The sequence below is a fragment of the Lemur catta genome, chromosome 2, assembly GCF_020740605.2.
Source record: "Lemur catta isolate mLemCat1 chromosome 2, mLemCat1.pri, whole genome shotgun sequence".
NCBI lineage: Eukaryota > Metazoa > Chordata > Mammalia > Primates > Lemuridae > Lemur > Lemur catta.
The window spans coordinates 63836918-63853114 of NC_059129.1; the positions used below are offsets into that span (position 1 = coordinate 63836918).

General features: G+C 35.5%; 1 protein-coding gene across 1 annotated transcript in view; it reads left to right on the top strand.

Annotated features, from left to right (window-relative positions):
- The window catches only part of PRIM2 (DNA primase subunit 2), a 269780-nt gene that overhangs the window by 33560 nt on the left and 220023 nt on the right, over window positions 1-16197 (top strand). The gene's annotated exons all lie outside the window — the stretch shown is intronic.

Below are 16197 nucleotides of genomic sequence, written 5' to 3' on the forward strand. Positions count from 1 at the left end.
TTCTAGTGTAAATTTTAGTATATTCCAAATAGCATCTATGCTATTAAAAAAGCAGTAATAAAGTAAGCAGACAATTGATTTTTATATTAATTAGCTTGGCAGGATTACTGAGACATCAACATACTAATTAGAATGTCAGGATATTAAATTATCATTCATTTTCTAACTTCTAATGTTTTAGATGGTTATAAATGACACAGAAATTTATGAGTGAAGTACCATACCATCCTATCAATTTTAGTTAATTAACATAGCCACACAGTGATAATTATTTTTTTATTTTCTATTTTTATTCCTTTGCTAAAGATTTTCCAATTAAAATTTTTTCCCCTGTAATATGGCTCTCTTTTATAAATTTAAGTGAGGAAAGTATGTTGTAAGCATTGTAAATAGAAAAGTTTATTTTTTAGAGACAGGGTCTCGCTTGTCATCCAGACTGGAGTACAGTGAGGTGATCATAGCTCACTGCACTGTCAAATTCCTGGGCTCAAGTGATCCTCCTGCCTCAGCCTCCTGAGTTTTTGGGACTACAGGCATGAGCCACCACAGCCAGGTAATTTAAAAAAAAATTTTTTTTTAGAGATGAGGTCTCACTGTGTTGCCCAGGTTGGTCTCAAAGTTCTGGGCTCAACCAGTCCTCCCACCTCAGCCTCCCAAAGTGCTGGGATTCTAGGTGTGAGCCACCACCATGCCTGGCCAGAAAAGATGTTTAAAACATTTATTTTAGGTTGATAAGCATTCTGGTTATTTATTTCTATGTCACAAATAGCCCTACACCTAAAACAACAATTCTGCAATCCAACATTAAAACTTAAAACCAAAACTTAACCCTAAAACTTAAAACAATATTCATTTTATTACATCTCACAATTTTGAAAGCCAGGGATTCAGATGGGACTCAACAGGGCAATTTTTCTGTTCCACATGGTGTCATATGGAGTTACTTAGTTGGCAACTAGTCTGGTCTAGGAGATGTCTAAGACAGCTTCACGCACATGCCCGGTGCCTAGGTGAGGACTTCTAGAAGGCTGGACTCTGCCGAGATCCTTTCTATGAGATCCTTCAAACACGTGGTTGGATTTCTTACTTGGTGATTAGGACTCCAAGGGAACAAGGCAGAAGCTTTTAGTCCTCTCAAAGACTAGGCCTAGAGCTGGCATGGTGTCGCTCGTACCTGGTCAAAGTAGTCACAGGCCAGGCCAGATTTAAGGGGAGGGCAAATAAATCTCAGCTCTTAATAAAGGAAGTGTCAAAGAATTTATGGCCATCTTTAATCCCCACGGTAAGATTAATGATTAGGTCACAGTGCATTTGGGAAACAAATTGCCTTTTATTGATCATAAGACTACCAATATGGAACTTACATTTATTAGAAATAGTAATAACAATGTTACAAAATCATTTTCTTTTAGCTTTTGCTTCATTAATAGATTTTTAATTTCATTACAAAAGAGATGATTTCTAATTATTTCATTGTTTTAAACAATCTTCCCATTAATACTTTGTTTAATTATTGTTTTACAATAATATTGTTGGAATTGGTAACATGTCTTTTTCCCTGATAGTACAGATGTGTTTTACTTTAAGAAAAACTGGTACTTGAAATAATTTATTCACGCCATGTTCTTTTTCACAAAGGATTTGAGGCAACTTGCAATAAGACAGATCTGTATAGATGTGAAATAAATAGTAGAGGATAATCAGGATCCAGAAATGCAGTCAGTAAAGGGTATCACTATCTGCCCTGTGGTTAAAGCCTCAGACCCCTTCATTTGCAATCCATCAGTCTGTGATACCTCTGAAATATATCCCAAATCTGTGTGCTTTTGGTTTTCACCAGTGTTTCCCTAGTTCAGGCCCCATCATCTTTTTCCTAAATTCCCAGGTTAGCCTCTTAAGTAGATCTCTTTCTTCTACTCTATTTCCTTGTACAATTCAGTTTCCATTTAGCACAGTGTGGTCTTTTAAAAATTACAGTGTAAATCAGATCTTAACTTTAACCTGACTAAACCTCTGTTTAGTGTCCGTTAGAAGTCTTAGGTTAAAAGTCTATCTCACCTAGGCCTGAGGCCTCTGTCTACCCCCAACCACCTCTCCTACCTCCCACCTGTCACTGCTCTCCATCGGCCTTGTTTCCTGCAACCTGGCAGCCTTTTTCCTCTTAGGACCTTTGCACTAGTTGCTGTTACCTCCGCTTGGGATGCTCTTGCCTCAGATTTTGCATGGCTGCCTCCTTTTCATTAAAGTTTCCACTTAGATGTCACTTCTTCAGAGAGGCTTTAACTGACCTCACAACTGAAAGTATAAATCCATCCATTTATAGCCATACTCTCTGTTTTATTTTCATTGTAGATTGCTACCTGATAATTTCTTATTTCTTGTTTTTTTATATGCTTTTATTTTTTTTATTATTATTTCAGCATATTGTGGGGGTACAAAAGTTTAGGTTATGTATATTGCCCTTGCCCCCCCACCCCCCGAGTCAGAGCTTCAAACATGTCCATCCCCTAGACAGTGCACATCGCACTCATTATGTATGTATACACCCATCCCTTCCCCCACCCACATCTCCCCGACACCCGATTAGTGTTATTCCTGAATGTGCTCTTAGGAGGTGATCAGTGAAACCAATTTGATGGTGAGTACATGTGGTGCTTATTTTTCCATTCTTGGGATACTTCACTTAGAATGGGTACCAACTCTATCCAGGAGAACATAAGAGATTCTATATCCCCATTATTTCTTATAGCTGAGTAATACTCTATGGTATACATATACCACATTTTATTAATCCATTCATGTATTGATGGGCACTTGGATTGTTTCCACATCTTTGCAGTTGTAAATTATGCTGCTGTAAACATTCGGGTGCAGATGTCTTTGTAATAGAATGTCTTTTGTTCTTTTGGGGATGCCCAATAATGGGCTTATTTCTTGTTTATTGTCTCACCCTATTAAAATGAGAGCAGATTTTTTTTGTATGTATACTTGTTTATAGCTAGATCTCATCTGCTGGAAATGGTGGTTGGTACATAGTAAGTCCTCAGTGTTTTAGAAAGAGTGGATGATATATATATCTAGAGCAGGATCATTGGTAGTTCTATCTTTAGTTTTCTGAGGAGCCTCCATACTGTTCTCCATAGTGGTTGCACTAATTTACATTCCCACTAACAGTGTATGAGGGTTCTTCTTTCTCCACATCTTCTCTAGCATTTGTTATTACCTGTCTTTTGAATAAAAGTCATTTTAAGTGAGGTAAGATGTAGTTTTGATTTGCATTTCTCTGATGACTAATGATGAACATTTTTTCATATACCTTTTGGCCACTTGCATATCTTCTTTTGAGAAATGTCTATTCAGATTCTTTGTCCAGTTTTTAATCGGATTACTTGATTTTTTCCTATTGAGTTGTTGGAGCTCCTTATATATTCTACTTATTAATCCCTTGTCACATGGCTAGTTTGCAAATATTCTCTCCCATTGTGTGGGTTGCCTCTTCACTTTGTTGATTGTTTCCTTTGCTGTGCAAAAGCTTTTTAGCTTGATGTGTTCCCATTTGTCCATTTTTGCTTTGGTTGCCTGTGCTTTCAAGGTATTACTAAAGAAATCTTTGCCCAGACCAATGTCCTGGAGGGTTTCCCTAATGTTTTCTTTTAGTAGTTTTGTATTTTCAGGTCTTAGATTTAAGTCTTTTTTTTTTTTTTAATGAGACAGGGTCTTGCTCTGTTGCCCCAGCTAGAGTGCAGCAGGGTCTTTATAGCTTACTGCAACCTCAAACTCCTGAGCTCAAGCGATCTTCCTGCCTCAGCCTCCCAAGTAGCTGGGACTACAGATGTGCACTGCCACACCCAGCTAATTTTTCTACTTTTGTAGAGACTGTGTCTCACTCTTGCTCAGGTCGGTGTCAAACTCTTGGCCTCAAGCAATCCTCTCACCTTGCCTCCCAAAGTGCTAGGATTATGGGAGTGAGCCACTGTACCCAACCTAGATTTAAGTCTTTAATCCATTTTCATTTGATTTTTGTACCTGGCAAGAGATAGGGGGTCTAGTTTCATTCTTCTGGATGTGGATATCCAGTTTTCCCAGTACCATTCATTGAAGGGACTGTTTTTTCCCCCAGCGTGTGTTCTTGGCATCTTTGTTGAAAATGAGTCCATTGTAGATGTGTGGATTTATTTCTGGGTTCTCTATTCTGTTTCAGATCTGGTCTCTGTGTGTGCAATCCCCCTGCTAGGTATATATCCAAGAGAAAGGAAATCAGTATATTAAAGAGATATCTGCACTCCATGTTCATTGCAACGCCATTCATAATAGCTAAGATATGGAATCAGCCTAAGTGTCTAGCAATGGATGAATGGATAAAGAAAATGTGGTACTTGATAGAATATTATTTGGCCATAAAAAAGAATGAAATCTTGTCATTTGAAACAACATGGGTGGAACTGGAGGACATTATGTTAAATGAAATAAGCCAGGCACAGAAAGACAAATACTGCATGATCTCATTCATATGTGGGAGCTAAACATTGAAACAATTGAACTCATGGAGATAGAGAGTAGAATAATGGTTACCAGAGGCTGGGAAGGATAGTGGGGAGTGGGGGATAAAGTAGTGGTAGCTAATGGGTACAAAAATACAATTAGATAGAATGAATAAGGTCTAGTATTTGATAGCATAAGAGGATGACTGTAGTCAACAATAATTTATTGTGTATTTTAAAATAACCAAAAGAGTGAAATTGGAATGTTCCTAACACAAAGAAATGATAAATGCTTGAGGTGTTGGATACTCCAGTTACCCTAATTAGGTGATTACACTTTGTATGCTTGTATCAAAACATCCATGTACTCCATAATGTACACCTATTATGTACCTATAATAATTAAAAATAAAAACTTTAAAAAGGTACACTCTTTAGACCAGTGATGTATGTCAGAACCACTAATAACCTTTAAAAAAAAACATATACCTCAGGGCTTCAGTCTGTAGGTTTGGGTGGCACCAGGAATCTGTAATTTTTAAAAGCCTCGCTGGCAAATTATGTACATACTTGTTTAAGGACCAGGGCCTAAGAGAGCTGTGTGGATTCAAATAGAAAACTCCTGTCCAAACTATTTATAAACATGATTGAGTATTGTTGATTGGAAGCTTACAGAAGCTTAAATCTCTTGGAAGCTTTATTTATATCTTTACATTAGAGGCTAGAGCAATAGACTAGTGATTCTAAAGCAGTGTGCCCAAGATTATCATTTGGGAGTGTGGGAAGGAAATAAATAATACAACATACATACTTTGAATCTCATCCCTTCTACATTTTGAGTGTGTTGCTAGGGCATGTTTTAAGTACAGAACGTACAATAATATGTGCATGTAATTTGTAAATAAATATACATATATTAGAAGTATGTGCTCAAAACATTCTATAGATGAGAATGTGTGATGTGAAGATAAAGATCACTATTCCAGTCAGAACAGGTTGTGCATTGGTAACAAATGACCACCAAACCTTAGTGACTTGTTTTGCTTCTTGCTCGTGCTCTATGTCTTCACGGGCCAGCTACAGCCCTGCTCTGTGTCATTTTGACCCTGAAACTAGGCTGATTGAGTAGTCTCTATAAACTGGAACTTCACCAATTACTGTGGCAGGAGGAGGAGAAAACTGGGTAAACCACATGCTCATAAAGCTTTTGCTTGGGAGTGGCACATGTCACTTCTGCTCAGATTTCCCTGGCCACTGCAGATTGAAGATTAATGAGGGTGAGAGTCAAGAATCTCTGGAATAGTGATGTAAATCATTAGAAAATGTGATTCCATCTAGAGCAGTTTGTTTATATACCTCTTTTCAGGAGGATGTTCATTTTGTGAAGCATAATACACCTTGATTGTAAGATGTTGCAATGATAACCTAGTTTGCTTTTATCAGTTATTTTGAATACCCTCTAAAGACCATGTCGTGTGTTAGTTTAATAAAAATGACAAGTTTGTAGAAACTGCATTAGTTGTAGTAAACATTTCACTTTATTACTTGGGGAGAAAAGCCTGGAAAACAGAAACAAATAAAAATGTACATTATAGATAGTAATAATAAGTGTTTACCATTTAAAGGCATGCTATTTGTTAGGCCTATTTTAGACACTTTACATACTTTATTTAATCCAGACAAAATCTACATGAGATAGGTATTATTTTCTTCATTTTATCACTGAAGAAACTGAGGTGTGAAGTGGTTAACTAACTTAAGATTTGAAGCCAGGTTTTTGTAATTATAAAAACTACACTCTTTCTACTCTGTTACTCTGCTTTTATAATTGTTCCACTATATCTGTTTTTAAACATTCTCTGTTAGAAGCAACATTTAATCTTGTCTTGCTCTTTCATAGGAGCAGTATTTTTTAGGTATGCAGCAGGTAACTTCGTTTAGGAGAACCGGAGAAGATGAAACATAAACCTGTTTTCACCAGTAGTTTTTAAGGAGAAAGGAGGAGAAAAGAGAATACTCAAGATTATTTTAGGAATTTAAATGAAGTCAATAGCAGTTTACACTAATTATAAAGTTTCAGATAGTCATGTTACATTTTTCAATGAGAATTCTCTCACATTGGCCATTCAATTTTGATTATAACTAAGTATATAAATGAAGATTTAGAATGTGTTTGACAAATGGACAAACTTTTTAATTCACTAAGGAAGAACAGAATATTCATAGGCTATAAAGCAGGAAATGACATGAATTTTAGATCAAATATGCATGATTTGGAGTATACTTGGTTACTTTGGGTGAAAGGTTTAGAAACACGTTGAATTCCTTAGGATTTTATTTATAATTTCTAATCTAAGTAAGACTATATAACTTTTTGGGGGGTGTAGATGTCAATGAAAGGAAATCTTATCGTATACTTTAATAACCTACTCTAGTTTTTATTTACATTCTCAAGGTTTTTTTTTTTTTTTTAATTGTATCTTGGCTATATTTTTAAGGCAGAAGACTGTTTGTTTGGACAAGTAAAGTCTCTTGTAGCCATTCTGTTGTGTGGCAGTTTTAAGTGAACATCTAATTTAAATATAAAAATCTATTTAAATATGAGCTCCTCCCCTGCTTCCTGGACATTTACTTAATAAGCGGTTAACTGCTTAGAAATAAGTGTGGCATTGTTAATACAAATACCTGAATTTAGGGAAAGGCGAGATACCATATTATGCTAGGTGAAGCATTAGAAGTACTTAAGTATTGATATGGGATTTGTTTAGTTAGAACTACAGTAATATTAGGACAAACATCTGTATGTTCAAAGATAATGATTTCTTTGTTGCTGTTTAAGTGATTATAAAAAGGCCATGGCAGATTAACACATTTGGCCTCAACTTCAGTTTTGCTAGATCCAGTCAAAAGTAATTGGGCAAAAAACAATACAGGCAGTCGATTAGAATTATTCTTATATTAATGTGGGGAGCACAGGCATATATATTAAAATTTTATTTAATCAGGTAAGTGTTTACTGAGAAAATTTGGAATATATTTTTGTATTTAAATTGGATGTTCACTTAAAAAATAATGAAAATTTCTAAAACATAGCTGCCTGTTCTCAGATATTCTCTCAAGTATGTGTCTGCTTGTATATTTGAGTTTCAAAGGATTTCCCTTATGGAATGCAAAGTAAGAGGTAAATAGTCAATTAAGGAGAAAAGTTACTGTCAACAGACATATATGTAAACAAAGCAAATGCTAATGCAAAATAATCTGGTGTTAGCTCTTAGAGAAATATTTGCTATTTACTAACCCATAAACACTCTAGAATGAGTGTTGATTATATGTAATTTGTGCTTTGACACTCTTTTAAATTTTTACCTGTAAGACTTCTTATGGAATCTAGTATTACATTTTGGTTTCTTTATCTTTTGTTCATTACTGAAAAGGAACTGAGGTTCAAATTTCCAATTGTTGACCTTGTCTTTTATTGCTTTTGATGTTATATTTGTTCTTCTCTCCTGCATAATAATATCTGTTTATTTATTTGGACACCTCATGGCCTAGTGGGCTTAAGTGTTGGATAGACTTTGGTTGGAAATCTAGTTTGATTTCTACTCATATTAATCAGTTGTAAAACTACAGTAACATCTACCTTGTAGGGTTGTTGGTAGGATTAATGGAGATACTATAAGTAAAATGGTTAGTATAGTAAGTAGCAGATAGTATGCATAGATCTCAGCCTTCATCAACTTTTGAATAATCTGCAGGTTCACATATCTAAACTTGCCTTCTCTATGCTGTATGTCATATTTCAACTTTCATATAACAGCTGGTGAGCAAACATTTTGAGCCGTCACACAGTGGTGAGATATGTCAGCCAACCAGCTATTCTGTTTCAGGGGTGTTGCCATCATTGTCTTCATGCATTATTTGTATAGTTACTTAACTATCTTGTAGGGGTTTTTCTGACTGTGCTCTTGGGAATGGAGCCACAAAAAAGTAGGGATGACATAGTAGTGGGCTGAATGGGCCGTGCTTTCGGCCCCAGTCTTACCTCAACCAGAGTACTTTTCTTTAAAAAAAAAAAAAATCTGAAACATAGTATTCTTCTAGGTAAAGTTTCCTTTGAAGGAAGGTTTTTGTCCTTAAAAATACATTCAAAAACCAATTTTCCATTGGATTTTTACCTTCTGTGGAAACATGGAGAAAGAAGTGCTTAACCTGTACTAGTGGTAAGAAGCATAAGTCTTAGACTTAATAGATTTGAACAAATGTAGAAATCATTAGGTGTGCCAAAAGTGGTGAGTCCACAGTGTCAATCTAATACTTATTGGACAAAATTAAACAGTGTCCTTAATTTTGAAGTAACAGAACAAAATAAAATAGTGTACAAGAAAATAATAATTAGAAATTGAAATAAATGCTATTTATGATAACATCTAGAACATGGAATTTCTACGGGAAAAATTTAATAAAATACATGCAAATAAAAAAAATAAAGATTATCTGTATTCTTTTTACTTGGAGTCAGACAGTTTTTATTTATTTATTTATTTATTTATTTATGTATGTATGTATGTATGTATGTATGTATGTATGTATGAGACAGAGTCTCACTCTGTTGCCCGGGCTAGAGTGAGTGCCGTGGCGTCAGCCTAGCTCACAGCAACCTCAGACTCCTGGGCTCAAGCAATCCTACTGCCTCAGCCTCCCAAGTAGCTGGGACTACAGGCATGTGCCACCATGCCCGGCTAATTTTTTCTATATATATATTTTTTAGTTGGCCAGATAATTTCTTCCTATTTTTAGTAGAGACGGGGTCTCGCTCAGGCTGGTCTCGAACTCCTGACCTCGAGCGATCCACCTGCTTCGGCCTCCCAGAGGGCTAGAATTACAGGCGTGAGCCACTGCGCCCGGCCCAGACAGTTATATTTTAGTATAGACTTTTTCCTATGTGGAAATTTATAGACAAACACACTCTCTTAAAGATTTATTTTAGGCCAGTGGCCCACATCTGTAGTCCCAGCTACTTGGGAGGCAGAGGTGGGAGGATTGCTTGAGTCCAGCCTGGGCAACATAGTGAGATCCTGTCTCTTAAAAAAAAGGGTTATTTCAATTTGTCTTCATCTAACTATTAATTTGCCTTCACCTCATAGTATTTCATAGATATCTTTCTATGACAACCATAAATCTCTATAATTTTAAAAAGAATTTTATTGGCTGCATAATATCCCATGATATGTTATAACATAATTCATTTACTTTTATTTCACTTTTTTAAACATTTTAAAAATTAGTATTATACATGTCTAGAAAACTACATAAAGCTAAAACATATATACTTTAGTAGATTATTACTAAGTGAACATTAATCTGTCATCCAGGTGAGGAAATAAAACATTACTATTACCCTTGAAATCTCTCCTTGTGCTTTTTCTCATCCAGCCCTTTCCGTCTCTGTCTTAGAGAAAACTACTACTCTGACTTTATGGTAAACACTTCTTTACTTTCTTTTCCTTTTAGTTGACCATCTGAGTATTCCTCCCTAAACAATACAATTTTCCTTATTAAAATAAAACTTTATGTAGATGGAATAATTAAGTATATTTTGTGTCTGGATAATTTTGCTTAATACATTTTTAAGATTTAAGTACATTGTATGAATTAGTATCTTGTTTATTTTTGTTGCTATGATTTATTCTACACTATGAGTATACTATACTTATTCTGCTTTTGATGCATATTTGGGCTTCTACTTTTTGGCCATTGTGAATAACATTGCTCTATGCTTGTATCAGTAATGCTTGTTGGTGTCTCCTGGTATGTATGTTTCTTAAGTGGTCTGAGAGCTGCAATGTTCCCAGCATTTGGAAACGTGTTAGAAATGCATAGTCTCAGGACATGTCCTAGACCTTATGAATCAGAAACTCCAGGAATGGGGCCCAGCAATCTGTGTTGTAACAAGCCTTCCAGGTGATTCTCATTAATGTTATAGTTTTAAATCCATTGCTCTAGAGTGAGTCAGCAAAATGTGGCCACTGTTTTCACATGGTCTGTGAACTGAGAATAGTTTTTAATGTTTTTAAGTAGTCGAAAAGAAATCAAAGGAAGAATAAAATTTCTTGACACAGGAAAATTATATGAAATATAGATTTCAGAGTTCATAAAGTTATATTGTAACACAGCTATGTTCCTTTTTTCACATATTGTCTATTTTCTTGTTACAATGGCAAACTAAGTAGTCATGGGTCGCTTAAGGATGGGAATACATTCAGAGAAATGCATCATTAGGTAATTTCATTGTTGTGGGAACACAGAGTGTATTTACACAAATCTAGATAGTATAGCCTACTACACGCCTAGGCTATATGGTATAGCCTATTGCTCCTAGGCTGCAAACCTGTACAGCATGTTACTGCACTAACTACTATAGGCAATTGTAATATAATGGTAAGTATTTTTGTATCTAAACATAAAGGTACAGTAAAAATATAATAATTATAATCTTTTTAAAAATTTTTAATTATTTGTACTTAATAGTTATATATCTTTATAGGGTACATGCTATACAGGCATACAATGTGAATTAATCAAATCTGGGTAATTAAAGTATCCATCACCTTAGGCATTTATCATTTCTTTGCGTTAGGAACATTCCAGTTTCACTCTATTAGTTATTTTAAATGATACCCTACCTTATTGTTGATTACAGTCACTTTGTTGTGCAATCAAACATTGTTCATTCTGTCTAACTGTATTTTTGCACCCTTTAACCATTCCCACTTTATTCCCCTCTCCCTGCTACCCTTCCCATCCTTTGGTAACCATCATTCTATTCTCTGTCTCCATGAAATCAATTGTTTTTAATATTTAACTCCTACATATGAGTGAGAAGATGCAAGATTTGTCTTTCTGTGCTTGGCTTATTTCACTTAACATAATTTTCCAGTTCCATCCATGTTGTTACAAATGGCAGGATTTCATTCTTTTTTGTGGCTATATAATATTTCATCGTCTACATATACCATAGGCTCTTTATCCATTCATCCATTGATGGACACAGGTTGATTCCAGATCTTGGCTCTTGTGAATAGTGTGGCAATAAACATGAGAGTGCAGATATCTTTTTGATATAGTGTTCCCTTCCTTTGGATATATACCCAGCAGTAGGATTGCTGGGTCATATGGTAGTTATGTTTTTATTTTTTTGAGGAACCTTCATACTGTTTTCCATCGTGGTTGCTCTAATTTACATTCCCCCAACAGTGTGAGAGGGTTTCCCTTTCTCCACATCTCACCAGCATTTGTTATTGCCTGTCTTTTTGATAAAAGCCATTTTTATCTCATGGTAGTTTTGATTTGCATTTCTCTGTTGACTAATGTTGAGCATTTTTTCATATACCTATTGGCAATTTGCATATCTTTTGAGAAATGTCTATTCAGATTCTTTGTCCATTTTTTAACCAGATTACTTGATTTTTTCCTATTGAGTTGTTGGAGCTCCTTATATGGTCTAGTAATTAATCTCTTCTCAGATGGGTAGTTTGCAAATATTTTCTTCCATTCTGTGGGTTGTCTCTTCATTTTGTTGATTATTTCCTTTGCTGTGCAGAAGCTTTTTAGCTTGATGTGTTCCCATTTGTCTAATTTTGCTTTGGTCGCCTGTGTTTTGGGGGTATTACTCAAGGAGCCCTCGCCCAGACCAATGTTCTGAAGTGTTTCCCCAATGGTTTCTTTTAGTAGTTTCATAGTTTCAGGTCTTAGATTTAAGTCTTTATTTTGATTTGATTTTTGTATATGGTGAGAGATAAGGGTCTAGTTTCATTCGTCTGCATATGGATATCCAGTTTTTCCAGCACCGTTTATTGAAGAGACTGTCCTTTCCCCACTGTATGTTCTTGGCATGCTTGTTGAAGATAAGTTTACTACAGATGTGTGGGTTTATGTATGGGTTCTCTATTCTGTTCCATTGGTCTGTGTGTCTGTTTTTATGCTAGTACCATGCTGTTTGGGTTACTGCAACTCTATAGTAGAATTTCAAGTCAGGTAATGTGATTCTTTCAGTTTTGTTCTTTTGGCTCAGGATGGCTTCTGCTACTCTGGGTCTTTTGTGGTTCCATATAAATTTTAGGATTATTTTTTCTATTTTTGTGAAGAATGTTATTGGTATTTTGATGGAAATTGCATTGAATTTGTAGATTGCTTTGGGTAGAATGGACATTTTTACAACATCAATTCTTACAATCCATGAGAATGGAATATCTTTCCAATATTATAATTCTATGGGACCACTGTCATATATGCAGTCTGTTGTTAACTGAAATGTCATTATGTGGCACATGACTGTACTTGTAACAGAGACCATATAGCTCACAAAGCTTAAAATATTAACTATTTGGCCTTTTCTAGGAAAAGTTTGCTTATCTCTGCTCCAGGGTATATACTTATGAGTAAAATTGCCAGGTTATAAGGTATGTTTACCTCTAACTCATGAGATATGTCAAATTTTTTGTTGTGGTTATACCAGTTTACACTCGGATCAGTAGGGTAAGAGAGTTTCCATTGCTCTACATTCTCATGCATATTTTCTGACTTAATTTTAGCTGTCCTGGTAGATGTGAAGTAGCTTCTTCATTGTGTTATTTTGCCCCCAAAATTGTAATATGAAAATTTTCAAACATACAGAAAAGTTGCAAGAATTTTAAAGTAAAAATCCACCTGTGCTCATCCCCTAGATTCTACAATTTACATTTTACTATATTTGTTTTATCATATATTATCTATTTCTCTGTCCACCCACCGAGTCCATTTCAAGGTAAGTTTGTAGAAATCAGTATACTTCCTGTGAAATACTAAGAGCATGCATATTATATTAACTAGTGTTCTACATTTGTTAACAGTTGTCTTTTTTATTAAGGCAAAATTTACATACTGTGAAGTGCACAGATCTTAAATGTACCCATTTATGAGTTCTGACAAATGCAATAAACTTGTGCAACCCAAACTTTCATTAAGATACAGAATATTACCATCAGCCCAGAAAGTTTCCTCATGCACCATCCCAGTAAATCCCTATCTCTGCCCCTGCAAGAGGCAACTTCTATTGAATTCTTTTTCTACCTTAGATAAGTTTCACTTGTTCTGGAAGTTCATATAAATGGGACCATGTAAGTCTTTTTGAGGGGGTCATATATTTTCATTTTTCCCAGCCTGGGAATGGAATTGCTAGGTCATAGGGGCAGATTTTCTTAGTCTTGTAAGAAACTACCAAATATTTTTCCAAGGTAGCTGTACTATTTATATTGCCATCAACAATATATGACAGTTCCTATACCTCTACACCCTCACCAACATTTTTTTTTCGTTTTTATATTTTAACTATCCCAACGGTTGTGTAGTGGTGTGTCACTGAGATTCACTATGGTTTTAATTTGTACTACCTCGATAACTAAGGAGGTTGAGCATCTTTTCACATATTTATTGACCCTTTGAATTTTTCATTTGTAAAGTGCCTGTTCATTTCTCTGCTCATTTTTCTGTTGGATTGACTGTCTTTTTCTTATTTCTGTCTTGGCTGGTCTTGGCCCTTTCCATGTCCATTTAGAACCAGCTTGTAAATGTCCACACATGCAGGCTATCGTGATTTTGTCTGGGATTGTATTGAATCTGTAGGATTTTTTTTGAAGAGAATAACAACATTTATAATATTAAGTTTTCTGGTTTGTGTCTGGGTGTATCTCTGTTATTTAGATTTTGTCCAGTTTCTCTCAGTAAGATTTTGTAGTTTCTTTGTGGTGGCCTTGCACATCTTTTGTTAGATTTATTCCTAGGTCCTTGATAGTTTCGATTCTGTTATAAATGGTAACTTTAAAAAAAATTCCATGATTGAACTTTGGTGCTGGCATATAGAAATGCAATTGGTTTTTCTATTTTCGAATCCAGAAACTTTGCTTAATTAGTCCAGTAGTTCTAATAATTTATCTGTGGATCCTTCTGAATTTTTTAAGTATACTAATCATATAACCTGGGCATAAAGAGAGGTTTGCTTCTTCTTTTCCTATTACACTTTTTTTGCCTTACATATCTTGTTTTCGTTTCTGGTGTGCTTTGTTATCTTTGTAAGCTAGAGATTGTATTTGGAAGGTTATTTGGAGGACTGTTTTGAGGCCTAGCAGGAATATATCTTTCTCCAGAAGGGTTTTCATCTGTTTCTTTCATGAGCCTAGAGTCACTGCTAGTCCAGAATAGTTTTAATTCAAATCTCTCAGGTGGAGAACCTGTGGTTTTGGAGCCATGTGTAGACTTCTGGATCTTTGACTGCAGCCTTTTGACTGAATCCAGATTTTACAGAACAAATCGGGGAGGGCTGATAATGTTCTGGTTTACCCTTAGAAGTAATTGTAAGGGTTTTTTTTTTTTTTTTTTTTTTTTTTTTGAGTCTAGAGTGCGGTGGCATCGGCGTAGCTCACAGCAACTTCAAACACCTGGGCTCAAGTGATCCTCCTGCCTCAGACTCTGGAGTAGCCTTTGGGACTGCAGGCACTTGCCACAATGCCCAGCTAATTTTTCTATTTTTTGTAGCATTTTGTAGTGCTCTTGCTCAGGCTGGTCTCAAACTCCTGACCTCAAATGATCCTCCTGCCTCAGCCTCCCAGAGTGCTAGGATTATAGGCCTGACCCACAGTGCCTGGCCTAAGGTATTTCTTTATGATTCCCTTGAGTTCTTAATTTTTTGTCTGCTTCTAGAAATTCTTTTTTTTTTTTTTTTGTTTTTGAGACAGAGTCTCACTCTGTTGCCCGGGCTAGAGTGAGTGCTGTGGCATCAGCCTAGCTCACAGCAACCTCAAACTCTTGGGCTCAAGCAATCCTTCTGCCTCAGCCTCCCGAGTAGCTGGGACTACAGGCATGCACCACCATGCCTGGCTAATTTTTCTATATATATTTTTAGCTGTCCATATAATTTCTTTCTATTTTTTTTTTTAGTAGAGACAGGGTCTCGCTCTTGCTTAGGCTGGAGGAAAGTGTTTTGTTTTTTTTTAAATCACTTTTTATAGTTTCCCATTCATATCGATATCATTGGGCTTTTATCTTTTATTTCTTTACACATGGTAGCATTATTATCTGCTACTTTGTTATTATCTGTATACTTTATGAGTTGTTTTCTATTGTTTTTGCTTATGAAGTATAGTTTTAATGTATGCCTTGTTACAAAATGTGCTTGACGTTGTATTTGAAAATTTATTTGTAGGGTACTTTGAGGCATACTGTGAAGGTACTTGTCTCCAGAGAGGATATGAGTTTGCTTCTGCCAGGTGCCTGGGGCATTTGAATCAGGGACTACCTTAAAACAGTTTCAAGGCTTGATGATCCACATCATTTGAGCAGAAGGGTCTCTTGTTAGATACCCACTTTGTGTGGACCTGACTTTGTATATTAACTTTCTGTGCTGCAAAGATGATGTTTTAAAATTTTATCAATTTTTTTTTCTGTAAGAGGTTGACCTGAATAATGTAGGCCTGCTTTGCTGAAACAGCAAGTTCTATCGCAATTCATTTAACCAGATACTTGTTAGACATTTAAGTTTTTTTTTTTAGTAAGTAATTCTGTGATGAAGAAACATTGTTCCTATTTGCATACTTGTTCTGTTATTTACTTCAGATTAATCTGGAAATAAAATTGTTAGGGTCTATATTTTTTAAGGCTATTTGATATGTATATTGCCAAAGTG